Below are 13,821 nucleotides of genomic sequence, written 5' to 3'. Positions count from 1 at the left end.
ATAAAACAATGAATAATTTAAACAGCTAAAAGCATATTAACAAACTAATACTGATTAGAAAATCTAAAACAATAAAACAGTTAAAACAGTGTGCAACTTTAGGGAATTCACTTATCCCTCAAAGGCTTTGGTGAAAAGCCATGTTTTAACTTGGTGCTGAAATTGGTTTTATGTCTGTGCCAGTCGGGCCTCCAAGGGCAAGGCATTCTTCAACTGGGGTGCCACAGCAGAGAAGGCCATCTCCATGTCCCACCATAGTGTATGCTTTGCACTGGTGGGATGCAGAGGAGGGCTCCTCCGACAAAGCTCAATCCTCAGGCAGGCATATATAGGGAGAGGCGCTCCCTTAAATATTGAGATCCCAAGATACTTAGGGGTTTATGTCCCCTTGATTCATGGGTTCCCTTGTCTGGAAGACTTGACAACTTAACATATGTAGGTGGGGGGTGGTCCAAAATTGCACTCCTTAACTTCTGGACCTGGAATAATGTCATATATGTTGGACTCTCAAGGGGTGTGTGTGTGTGTGTGTGTGTGTGTGTGTACATGTACAACAACTGACCCCTGTGCCTTAAACTGGAGTAAGCAATATTGTTTATGGCCTTTTTGCTACCGAAGTACTTTAGGTCCTTTTTTTTTTTTATCATCTTGTGAACTCTCTCTAAAATTCTACAAGATTCCAGCTTAAAAAAAATAAACTATGTTTTTAGATGATTTTTCTTTAGAAGTTCAAAGCTGGTAGCCTTCAGCCCTCATAGCTGCAGAGATATTATTATAAAATGAAGACTCCAGAAGGCTCAGAAAACAATTTTTGAAAATCCTGCTTTAGTACATTTCTGGAACTCATGGAACCTCAGCATACAGAGGGAGGATTCAAAACAACTTTTCTCATGGAACCAGTATCCATATATGGAGAGAGCCATCAGTAGCTTCTGGAAATGTGGTTTAACTTTATAACATAGAAGAAGCTGGAAATGTCCTCCAAGCAATGGCTTTCCCATGGTACCTTTGTCACATGTTCTTCTCTGGATATCTGAGCAGCTGGTGAGGGACTTTAGCTCACAGTCAAAGGCTGTAGATGGTCGTCTCCTTACAACTTCCAGGCACAACACATTCAGCTTTTGAGCAACTACTGGTTGTCCAAATCCACCATTAGAATTAGCACCACCAGGTCCCACCATCTGGCTGGTGAGAGAGATTTTTGTCAAGCTTCCCAGTATGCCCATGTTTGTTTCCTGAAATGCAGCGCAAATCAGGGAGCAGGCAGTGAAGGAAACTGTTGTCTGCAGTGCTGAAACTCAAAATACTGATCTGATGTAAACAAACCACTATCCCTTTGCTCCAGCCCCAATTCCTCCAGTTTAGTAACCTGCATGTCACAGGTAAAGAAATGCCAGAGGTTATGTTGACAGCATCCCTTTTAAGTATATTTTCTGCTTATAATTGCCTGTTGAATGTCATCTGGTGTTTGAATAATCAAATACAATTGTAACAGAGTGGAGCCGCATATTGACACAAGCTGGTGTTTCACTCTGTTTGTGGTGGTTGTACCAGGCTTTTCCTTGAATTATTACAATATAGGGTGACTATGCAGTCCTTTCAGGCTTTAAATTGACAGGGTGATGGCGATGTGAAGAAAATATTTTGAAGTGAAGAAAATTGGCTTTCAGTAAAGCTAAAGCAAATAAGATAGAAATGTTTCCTTCGAACATTCACCCATCCGCCACCAAAACAATGCTCTGTGTTGACTACAAATGTCAACCAGAGAACAAGCGTAGCAATGTAGTTAAGAGCATCAGGTTAGGACCAAAGAGAGATCCAATTTCAAATCCCAACTCAGCTGTGAACTCACTGATTCATGTTGAGCAAGTCAATCTCTCTCAGGCTAAAGTACCTCACAAGAGTTATTGCAAGGATATGATGGAGGAGGATCATGTATGTATGGTTGGAGGAAGGGTAGGAGTGAAATAAATAAATAAATTTTCAATCATACAAGCACTTCCAAAGAGAAGCACTGTTGTGCTTTTCAGGGTGGGGGTGGGGAGGTTAAAAAAATACTCCGCAGAGTCCAAATGTGAAAGCATCTCTGCATCCATTGGAGGAACAAACTGGATTTCGCAGGATAAAATCAGTCCTAAAGTTGATCTGGATCTCTACAGAGCTGATCTGTGTAATGTAGACAATGTAGCTCTCTATGCTAGAAAGTGGGGCTGCTACAGTCTACTGAGGAAATTTGCACAAATCAAACTAAAAATCAGGAACAAGACGAAAGTGAGCAGATGTTTGACAATTTGCGAATATTTTCAGCACACCACGCTCATGCTCACATTTGGGGCTTCGAATAGGGCATGTTCGTATGTTGCAAGCAAAAACAAAGTTCTCATACATCCTTACCTATGGCACAGAGGCTGAATGACCTCTTACCTCCTATAGCAGTGGTGTCTCAAGACGCAGACCAGTAGAACCCCTTTACAAAGGAAGACTCCTCATGACTAAGCATTTCTTGTCGGTACAGACCTCCTTATGAGGATAATTTCTTCCAGGATCTTCTGATGTACTGCAACTGAGTCCTAGGGGGGGCTCTGGAAGTCCCAGCATATAAGCATTCATTGAGGCCTGCTGCTTGCTGGAACAGCATCCTTATTTCAGCTCCCAATGCCTTGCACCCTAGATTTCCTGACCTTGCTTCTTTGGACTCTTCTCTTGTGCTGCTGACCCCTGGACTCCTACTCAGACCCTTGGATTGTGCTTTATTTGGACTGCCTGCCTGTGCTTCTGACTGCCTTTTGATCTTTGGGATGGATTTTTCCCCATAGACTGCCTGAAAACTGAGCCTGAAACAGCCACAGCAGGACACTTGTGCACACAGACCTCTAAAGGAGGTGGAACACCACACGATCAGGATTTCACCTGCAGATGTCCATAGCTAATGCATGCACATCAGGGTCCACACCTAATCCATTCACATAGGGTGCAAGTCCAACAGCACAGCCCCTTTCTATATGCAATGCCTCTTTACATGATTCATGCAGGAAGGGATTTATGGAAAAGAAGGGTTTTGTTTTTGCCTCAGGACAGTGAATGGAGACTGTGCATCAGTAAAGCACTAAGCTGAAATTTGAAAGATAGGGTGAAATCTTAGGAGAGAGCCTTCTTGGTGGTGGCCCCCCATTTTATGGATCAATCTCCTCAACAAGGCCCTCCTGGCGCCATTAATATTATCTTTTCGGCACCAGGTTAAGACCCTCCTCTACTCTCAGGCATTTGGCAGCAGATGATAAGGTTTTCAATTTAGGTCCTGGATTTCTTATTATTGATTGTTAAAATTGTTCAGGTGTGTGTGCGCTGTCTGTTTATATGTTTGTAGGTAAATGGTTTTTATATTATATACAATATCGTATTTTTAAGATTTTTAATCTTTGTAAACCACCCAGAGAGCTTTGGCTATTGGGTGGGATAGAATGTAATAAATGAAATGAAATTATTCTGATTGGTTGGGCAGGAGAAAGAAAATCAAAACCAAACATGGAATTATAAAAACAATAACCTATGCTTTTCTAGTGTTTCTGTAAGCACATTGTTTCAAACAGATGCAATAGTAAATATACAGTCAGGGCCAGAAATATTGGAACAAGGATAACTGTTTTGGCAGTTGGCGTCTGTACACCACCACAGTGAAGTTGAAAGGAAACGCACCCAGATGGCAGCAAAGTCAGGACTTTCAGCTGCAATTCAAGGGGTTTGACGAAACTGGGGCACAAACCATTGAGGAAGTACAACCAGTGGCATACACACACACCCGTCATTGGTGGCTTATAAGTAATGGAACAAACCAACATAATTTCAAACTTAAGGACTGCTTTTAATACCTGGATGAAAATTGTTCGCAGTCAATGACTGCCTGAAGTCTGGAACCCATGGACATGACCAAATGCGGAGTTTCCTCCCTCGAGATGCTTTGCCAGGCCTTTACTGCAGCTGCCTTCAACTGCTGCTTGTTTCTCGGTCTTTCTGCCTTCAGTCTTGTCTTCAGGAAGTGAAAAGCATGCTCTATTGGGTTGAGATCAGGTGACTGACTTGGCCAGTGAAGAACCTCCCCCTTCTTTGCCAGTAGAAACTCTTGGGTAGCTTTTGCTGTATGTTTAGGGTCATTATCCATCTGCCATATGAAGCGGCGTTCTATCGGTTTTGGCAGCATTTGGCTGAATCTGAGTAGAAAGTACAGCCCTATACACTTCAGAATTCATCCTGCTGCTTTGATCAGCAGTCAGGTCATCAATAAACACCAGTGACCCAGTTCCATTGGCAGCCATACATGCCCATGCCATAACACTGCCTCCACCATGTTTGACAGATGATGTGGTATGCTTTGGATCATGAGCTGTTCCTTTCCTTCTCCATACTTTTCCCATCAGTTAATCTTGGTTTCATCAGTTCAAAGACTCTTATTCCAGAACTGAGCAGGCTTTTTTAGGTGTTTGCTGGCAAAGGCTAATCTGGCCTGTCTGTTCTTGAGCGTTAGCAGTGGTTTGCACCTTGTTGTGAAGCCTCTGTATTTACATTCATAAAGCTGTCTCTTGACTGTAGATGTTGACAATGACATGCCTACCTCCGCAAGAGTGTTCTTGACCTGGCTAGATGTTGTGAAAGGGTTCCTTTTCACCCTGAGCAGCATTCTGCGGTCATCCACTTTAGTTATCTTCCGTGGTCTTCCAGGCCTTTTGCTGTTGCTGAGCTTGCCAGTTAATTCCTTCTTTTTCAGGATTTTCCAAACTGTTGTGTTGGCCACTCCCAATGTTTTTGCGATCTCTCCGATGGGTCTATGTTGTTTCCTCAGCCTAATGATGGCTTCCTTCACTCGCATGGACACCTCTTTGGACCTCATTTTGGGAGTTCCAGGGAACAGCTACCAAACTCAGATGTAACACTCAGAACCACCTCCAGGCCTTTTATCTGCTTGATTGGTCATGGGGTACCCAGGAAACAGGCCACACCTGGCCATGCAGCTGCTTGTCAGCCATTTGTTCCATTACTTATGAGCCCTCAACGATGGGTGTGTGTGTATGCCACTGGCTGCACTTCCTGAATGGTTCGTGCCCCGCTTTCGTCAAACCCCTTGAATTACAGCTGAAAGTCCTGACTTCGCTCCCATCTGGGTGTGCTTCCCTTCAAGTTCAATGTGGTGGTCTACACAGGTCAACTGCCAAAACAGTTATCCTTGTTCCCATATTTCTGGCCCTGACTGTATCTTCTCAGGCCCAGTCATGAAAACCCCATATGCCTTCATTGGCCTGCAGGACAGCAATCATGAGGATTTTAATTCTACAATCAAAATAATCATGTGAAAAGACAGTGCGGGTCCAACAGCTGTATCAGAGGAATCAGAGCATAAGAATATGACAGACATCTTTCCATGTAGAATTATAAGCAAAATCTGTGGGAAACGTTTGGTTACGTTGTGGCCTTAGGGTACATCTAAATGATGAATTTAAGCCCGGTTTGAAACTGAGTTAGGTGCTTGTACAAATTAACTTTTGTTAAGTACTGGGAGTGACATTTTCTTTTGGGCTATAATCACAGTGGACTGCATCTTGTAGCTGCAAGGGGTGAGGTGGGGTAGGATGGCCTTACTGAGGATTATTATTCTTTTTGTTATTACCTTTGATTTACCTGGTACTTTGCAAAGAATGAGAGGACAGATCCCTGCCCTGAGGGTCTTACAGTATAAAGATATACACAAGGGAGACAACAGAGAAATGGAGTCAGGGGTAAACAGGGAAAGAATATGCTACTATTTCAATTTCATGCCTGTAGGTTTAGTTACAGTAGGATATTGGGTCAAGGGTAGAGATATATGAGAAATTCATTTCAGTTCATTTTTAACCAAAATTTACCTAGTTTGCACCTCCTGGAACTGAACACGAACTCGAATGCAATCTGTGGTCAAAGTCTGTCTGTTTCTGAGCTTGCCATGCAATTTGTGGAACAACAACAAAAAAGTGTTCAAAATATCCAGTTTCAGAAGTGATGGTCTAGGGGATTGTTTCAAAGGTGTCTTGGGGAAAGTGAGTTTTGAGGACAGGAAGGAAGGAAGGCGGGAAGGTGTTAAAGGCATAAGGGGCAGTGGGAGAGAAAGGGCGGAATCATACCAGGGAGTGGGAGACCTGCAGATGGCTGAGGGTGACAGACTGAAGATCACAGGTAGGAACATGCTGGGAACACATTCTGTAATCATTTATGTACAGTTATGTGAACCTTGGTCATTTTTGGATGAAAGTGCTTGTATTTGTTAGAATCTTCTGGCACCATCCTTTTTAATCCTGTCTTTCTTAGTTCATGTACCGTTCCTGTATTACCTTCATAAGCAATCTGGAGCATCAATGTTCAGTTGAAGTATGCTAGGTATGAGTCAGAAATCCATTTAATTCCCTATGGAAGCTCAGCTTCTGTTTCAGAATTGAATTTCATCCCTTTATAATGATGAGCATTTGTTTGTTCTTGGGCAGGGTGGAGATCAGGGAAAAATATCATTTAGAAGACCTCGGTTCTTGTCTCATTTTAGTCAAGTGTTGCACGAAACACATAGACACGATGTTTCAAGAACACCTACTTCAAAGTGTTGTTGGGTGCTTTGTCACCTTGACTTTCCTAAGATTTACAACAGAGTGACTTGTATAATTGCTGCTCTTACTGGTGTGTAAAAGGCACTGGGGACATGGATGATAGTTTTTCAACGATGCTATAAGCCTTGAGTAATTTGTTATAATTAACTGCTGTGTTGATGAGACAGTTTGCCAACACTTTCACACATTACGGAATTAGTCCGTGATTGCTTCAACACGTGGGCTCTAGGGGATACATTTATAGTATGTAAAAGTTATCAATAAAGGATGACACATTACTGGGTTAAATTTGAAGTAAATACATATCATAATGCAATAAATTACCATAGACTCTGTGTTTACAAACTGGTCCTTTAAAGGTGTATTCAGAAAGGTGTGTGTGTGTGCCCGACTCCCCATCTGCTGTTTATACTCATAAAAGGGGGCAGTTCAGTCTGTATCACGTTCCATAATCTTCTACTGTTCTCTGCTTGCTGGTTTTTATTATCTGAAGAAGGCTTACTCCTCATTAAAGAGGTACAAAAAGCTTTTACCTCATTTGGTGTTACATTTCTGCAAAATGCAGAATCAATACAGCCATTTTAGATGGTCAACTGTTTTATGGTGTTTTAATGACATTTGTAAGCCACCTTGAGGAACACATTTGTAGAAATATTGATATAACCTCCTAAATGTGTATGCTTGGATATAATGTGGCTACCAGGAAGAGGGCCTTTTCTGCTGTGGCACCCTGGTTCTGGAATAAGCTCCGTAGAAAGGTTTTCCTGGCGCCTACGTTGTACTCTTTCCAGTGCTAGGTGAAGACCTTTTTTTTCCCCTAGGAATTTTAACGTTTTAGCATTCTAGTTTCTTTTAGCTCTGCTGTTTTAAATTTGTTACTGTATTTTAAATCTCTGCATTGCTGCTAGGTTTTATATTGGTTATGTTTTTATACTGTAGTTTTAATGCTTTTATATTTTATATTGTTTTTATGCTGTACTTATGGTTTTAATTTTTCTGAACTACCCAGACAACTTTGGCTATTGGGTGGTATAGAAATGTAATAAATAAATAAATAAAGTTTGCTGTGATTCAGCAGCTGAATTTCAGCAAGAAAGCTTTTTATTTCATTTGTTTGAAATGAAAATTAGGATATTTTCCTTCAAAAAATTTGATGTGCTGCCTTGAAATATGAGGCAGGGGGAGAGAAAGAAAAACTAACGTATTTTCAACTCTCATGCCAGATATGCAGATAATTGAAAGCGCTATGAATTATAGTCATCCACAGGGGCATCGTTAGAAAAGGGTCCACCTGGGCACGAGCTCTGGATGTTTTGATTGCCCCGGATCTTTTGAGCTGTCCTAATTGGCTTTTTTTTTTTTTTTTACATTTTCCCATAGACTTGCATTGGAAAACAAAAATGGCTATAACATTTTTAGTGTGTATGACACATACATGAAATTTGGAGGCTTAGTGGCCCCCATGGAGCTGATTGAATATGCCAAATTCCAGGCAGTTAGGTTCAGTAGCTTTTGTGCTAGTCACAGGTAAAACTTGCGATTTTCAAGAAAATCTGTCAAAGCAAAGAGCTGTATTTTTTTTGTGCTTCCACATATGTGCATGGAATTTGGGGACCTGGCAGCCTCTATGGAGATGACTGAGCCTGCCAAAGTTCAGACAGTTAGGTCCAGTGGCTTCTGCGCTAGCCATGCATAAAGTTTCCCTTTCTCAAAGTCTAAAACAAAAAGTAAAAACTGTCAAGCCACCTAGGGGATTAGGGATCCTAATCAGAAGTTATTTAAGGTGACCACTAGGAGGTCACTATCCCTAATCTCTCGTGTAGGGGTTTTTTGAGGTGCAAAGAACCTCCCCGCCCTACTTTTCTGCTCTTACCTGCCCACTGTTGTGAGCTTGCCTACAATGAAATTTTGAAGAGGGAGAAAGAAGGGAAGAAAGAGCTCCATGTGAAATACTGGTATTTCACACAGCCTTTGATTTTACTGCCCCAAACTGGAACCTTTGGATTCTGCAGAAGTTTACTAGCTTCAGTACAGCAAGGGATCCAATCAGCCTCCACAAACTTCTTTCTCCCCCTCCACTTTATTTTCTCCTAAATAGCTGTAGGACTCGAATAATCCCAAAGGGAGGGTTAGGACTATGTGGCGTCATGATCGAGGAACTGCTGGGGCTTTTAAATAGGTTCTACAGTTTTAAAAAAGCTAGAAAAAGCCTTCAGCCACCTCACCTCATAAAGTTCATTTAAGTACCTGGAATCCTTGCAAAGCCTTCAAAGCCTCCTAAATTCCTTTGAAGTACCACCTTTCTGAAAGGAGCCACTTGGCTTAGGGAATTATCTCTACCCCCCACCCCCATGCATATTTCCAATCACCATTCTTATTTTCTTCTTTCTTCCCCTCTTTCTTTCTTTCTTTCTTTCTTTCTTTCTTTCTTTCTTTCCTTCTTCTCTTCTCTTCTCTTCTCTTCTCTTCTTTATTCCACCCAGAGCATATCTTGATAAATTATTAAAGAAACTTCTCTTTGGCGGGCAAGAGAAATTCTGAACTGTATTTGACTTTGTACAAACAGACAAGAGGGTTGTTTTTTCTCCTTCTCCTCACTCAAGCCTTTGAGAAGAGTGGGTTCACATGGTCGCAGAGAAACAAATCTGGGGCTGTTTTGTTTGTCAGTTGCCATTATCCAGCAATAGGAAGGGCTGTAGCTCAGTGGCAGAGCTCATGCTTGGCATGCAGAAGGTCCCAGGTTCGATCCCCGGCATCTCCGGGTAGGGCTAGGAAAGAATCCTGCCTGAAACTTTGGAGAGCCGCTCCTGCCAGTCAGTGTCAACAATTCTGCACTAGATGGGCCCGTCGTCTGACTCAGTACATGGCAGCTTCCTATGTTCCTATGAACAGAAATCTTTAATTAAAAAATAGGAGTTTGTGGTTTGTTTTTTAAGTGGAGGGGAAATAAATATTGCTCATTTATGCAGTCCTATGTATGCCTACTGAGAAGTCCCATTATGTTTAATGCGGCTTACCCTCAGGAAAATGTGCATAGGATTCCAGCACAAGTTACTTTTGCAGGGAGGTTTGCACCTTGATGTTCTGCATGTTTACTCAGAAATAAGTGCTGAGATGTGAGCATGGTACTGCAAGCTTAACACAGTGCCTACCCAAATCCATCTAATGAATTGACTACCCTTTCAGCTCAGTCCTATGCATGTTTTGTCATTTGTGGCTTTGGAGGTTTTTTTGCATGAACTCTAGCATCATTGGTGAGGGAAAGGCATTTAGTACATGCTCAGAGTTTCTCCATAACTTAGCCCTAGTTTTGGTAACAGACGCATTGGCTGAATCCTGGTGAAGTCTTGGCACAAATGAAGTTATGTGGAGGAAGATACAATGAGAGCTTATGCATAAGAAGGAGGAGGTAGAGAGGAGTTGCACAAAACATGACATCTGTTTTTATGAAGAGTTGCTGGAGGGTGGTAGGGTGAGGGAGGGATGGAGGGGAATAGAATTAGTAGGGGGAGAATGTAAGTGCCCAGTGGTGAAAAAAAAACATTCTGCATATGCTCAGAGGCACTCTCTATTTAAGAACATAAGAGCCATGCTGCATCAGACAAAGTGGTCCATCTAGTCCAGCATTCTGTTCACACAGTGGCCAACCAGATGCCCATTGAAAACCCACAAGCAGGACATGAGTGCAGTAGCACCTTCCCACCCATGTTCCCCTCTTGCTAACATTGGTGAAATGTAAATAAATTCTAGTCATTCTAAATTTGCAGGCATGTATATCCTTCAGAAACTTTTCAGGTTTCTTGCCTGGGGGACACCTCTAATGACCTGTGCATTTTCATACAAATTTACCCAAAAACTATTGGGGAAGGGGTGAAGGGAAGATAAAGCAAATCACTCCCTCCCCCAAATTGGAGAACTCCCCTTCCACATGAACTGCTGCACCTACCCTTCTGAAACTTTGCTGGTTTCTTACTTAGGGATGCCTCTAGGCAGTCTGTAATTGTCAGAACAATGGTCCACAAGGAACATAGGGAGTATGTCCTCTTTTGTAGACCTCAAAATGTCAAAGCCACCCTTGCACAAAAACCCTTGTGGCTATCATTCTGAAATTTGACAGACATGATCTTCTCTGATAGAGCAATGGATCCTGAAATGTTTATCCAATTCTTCCAAGGAATGAAAAACGTTATTGGCAGTTCCCTTTAAAAGAAAATCAAAACCCTGCACCTATTTTTCTGACATTGGGCAGGTATAATCCCCTTCTAGGGAGCTACTATGCCTGAAATGATCATCCAGTTCTGACCAAGAGAAAAAAGTTACAGTTTTTTTCTAATTTCCCATAGTAGTCAACAGGAAGCATAAAGATTCATTTTTCCAAATATTGACTCAGGTTTGGTGCTGAGCTGAAGTGGTCCAACTACAAATTGGCCAGAGCAGAAGCGGGATGTTTTCCAAAATGCTGAATCAGGGACTGAGTTGAAGTGGGGTGGGGGTGGGGGTCAGCGCACACTTCTTATGTATGTATGTATATAATCTATACACACACACAAGCACACCGCATGCACACACCACACACACACACACACACACACACACTAGACGTGCGCTTATACTCGTGTGTGTGTATATATATTTTTTTGTTCAGTCGTTAAGTCGTGTCTGACTCTTTGTGACCCCATGGACCATAGCACACCAGGCCTTCCTGTCCTCCGCTCTCTCCCGGAGTGTGCTCAAGTTCATATTCATTGCATTGGTGATGCTATCTAGCCATTTCATCCTCCGCAGTGATCCATGAAGGGTGTGTGTGTGTATATATATATGCAGATTTGTGTTATGAGCCTGTTCCCCCGGATCTTCTAAGAACCTAGCAATGCCCCTGGTATATTTTTTCATATTTTTTATATAATTCTGAGCTTGTCACAGGTCATCATGTTGAAATGTTTATGCAATCTTCAACACAATAGTTAAAGGCATCTGATTGTTAGCAAGCCAAGATTAAAGTGTACCCATAAAATGCAAATACAGTAATGGCTTTCTAACAAATATAATTGTAAGTATATGCCAAAGGGCAACTCGATATGTTGAATATAGCTCTAAGGTTCTACCAAGGAACAATGGAGTGAAATGCTCTTTAAACAAAGGCACTTGCCTTCAGGACACTAAGCTATGTTAAGCGATCTTCAAAGCATATCCAGGAGGACTAAGTATAGCCTTATATTGTACTGGAACATTTTCAATACAAGGTCTTCATTTCTGGCTAAACAATAATATATAATACAGGATTTGCCAGGTTCTGCGTGGGTGAGATATAATGGCACTTACTAGGGTTACAAAAACTTGGTTCAATGCATAAATAAAACTGTGGTGTGTAGATTTGCAAAAAGAAATAAATGGTTGGTCCAGAGATCCATGATGGAACTTCCACTCACAGAATGAGGTGGTCTTAGCTCCCACAAATGGACAGAAGGAGGTATTTTTCCCACTGAGCCCCCCCCCCTTCCTCCCAGCAACTTTTGCATCCTCCCAAATACACTCTGAAGGATTCACACACACACCAGAATACTATGGGAGGTGCCATGGGGGCTGCAGGCAAAAATCACCTGCTCCATTTCATTCATAGAAGGGCTCTGCTGAATCCATCCTAATCTTGGCACTACAGTTCCACAAACTGCAAAGTTCCACGGTACAGGAATGAAGTCCGAACTGGGCATGTGTGACTTCCATGTGTTTAAACACAGGGCTGCCGTAGTCCCACAGAGACAGGGAATCAGGTGACCTGTGTTCCTGCTCGCTCAGTTGTTCAGCTGCTAACCCTTGATGAGTAAATACAAGGCTGCTATTCTCCCTTCTTGTGGATGTTTATTTTTAAACCGGACTTGGACTGAACAGCCCTTCAAATAGAGAACAATTTGAAATACAGAACTGTCCTCTCTGTGTAAATTGGGAAACGTGGCCACCCTAATCAAAACCTCCACTGCAAGAATTGTCAGTGCACGGAGGAACTGTAAGGAGCTAAGCCACAGAGGACTGGGGAGGGGTTCCTCACTCCTTACCTGTGCACCACTTTTGCTTTTAAAACTGGACCCATTCCCTTTGTATGTGTTGGTGGGTGTGGGGTGGGGGCAGTCACCATCACGTCTACTTCTGTCTTAGAGTTGGGAGTTAACATCACTGGCTGCCAGACAGGATGCAGTGATCCAGCTTTGAGGGGAAACTCCTGAAAGCAGCTGGTACAATAAAATCCCTCTGCATGGTGCCTAGGGTGGCCCCACAATTCACTGGAGGGCCTGGAAATAAGACAGACAGGAGGCCCCCGGAGGACTCAGGCTCAGGCCCAGCTGTGGAGTAGGAGTTGCCATTTAGGCCAGTTTCCTTGGATATAAGAAGCATGAAGCCTTGAAGAATCTTAAAAAGAAGGGATGATTCATCTTGCTGATGAGTGGTTTTTTCTAAACCTACCAACCCTTTTAAATTACCTGAACCCTGCTTAAACACCTTTTAGAGAGGCAGGGAGGTGAGGCCCTGCATTTCCTGGGTATAATCTCTCCCAAAGCTATTTGAGGAGTGTCTGCAGAGAGAGTAGCCTACAAATCACAGTGGCCTAATGATCAGAGATGACCTGTTGCTGCAATCCACCATTCTAGTTTTTGTAGGTGTTGGCTTTTTTTTTTCCGATTCTTAGTCTGCTTTAGATTAGCCATTATGTAAGCCAAGGTGGGCAACCTGTTGCCCTCCAGATGTTTTGGCCTACAACTCTCATCAGCCCTAGCCAACATAGCCAATGGTGAAGGATCATGGGAGTTGTAGGCCAAAATTTCTGATGGATCACCAGTTGTCCATCCCTGATGTAAACCATTGAATATGGTATCAGATAAATACTAAGGTCCACTGTAGTGTAATTTTATATATGACACTACCAATAGACTATGCTTTTCCAGCTCCCTGACAGACTTCTATAAAACTTCCCAGAACTCAGGAGGTAGTAGATGTTGCCATGTGAGAGGGGAGCATGGCGAGGTTGTGGGGAAATTTCATATCTAGTAACCAAAACAGCATGAAAATATCTATGAAGACTGTTACACCAAGAGACAAAATTGGTGGGGCAGCAGAAAGGTGTGTGACTGGGTGCCTGTGTGACTTTGTATAACCATGACAAAATGTGGAGCTCATTATTGTCATCCTCCCTGTTGTTATTGAC

General features: G+C 42.4%; 1 protein-coding gene across 1 annotated transcript in view; it reads left to right on the top strand.

Annotated features, from left to right (window-relative positions):
* The window catches only part of ADCY5 (adenylate cyclase 5), a 333,434-nt gene that overhangs the window by 176,873 nt on the left and 142,740 nt on the right, over positions 1-13,821 (top strand). The gene's annotated exons all lie outside the window — the stretch shown is intronic.

The sequence above is a fragment of the Heloderma suspectum genome, chromosome 1 (assembly GCF_057233095.1).
Source record: "Heloderma suspectum isolate Gila_16-S chromosome 1, 16-S_ref, whole genome shotgun sequence".
Classification (NCBI taxonomy): domain Eukaryota; kingdom Metazoa; phylum Chordata; class Lepidosauria; order Squamata; family Helodermatidae; genus Heloderma; species Heloderma suspectum.
Note: the sequence above shows the minus strand (reverse complement) of the source record. Positions and strands in the feature narration are given on the sequence as shown.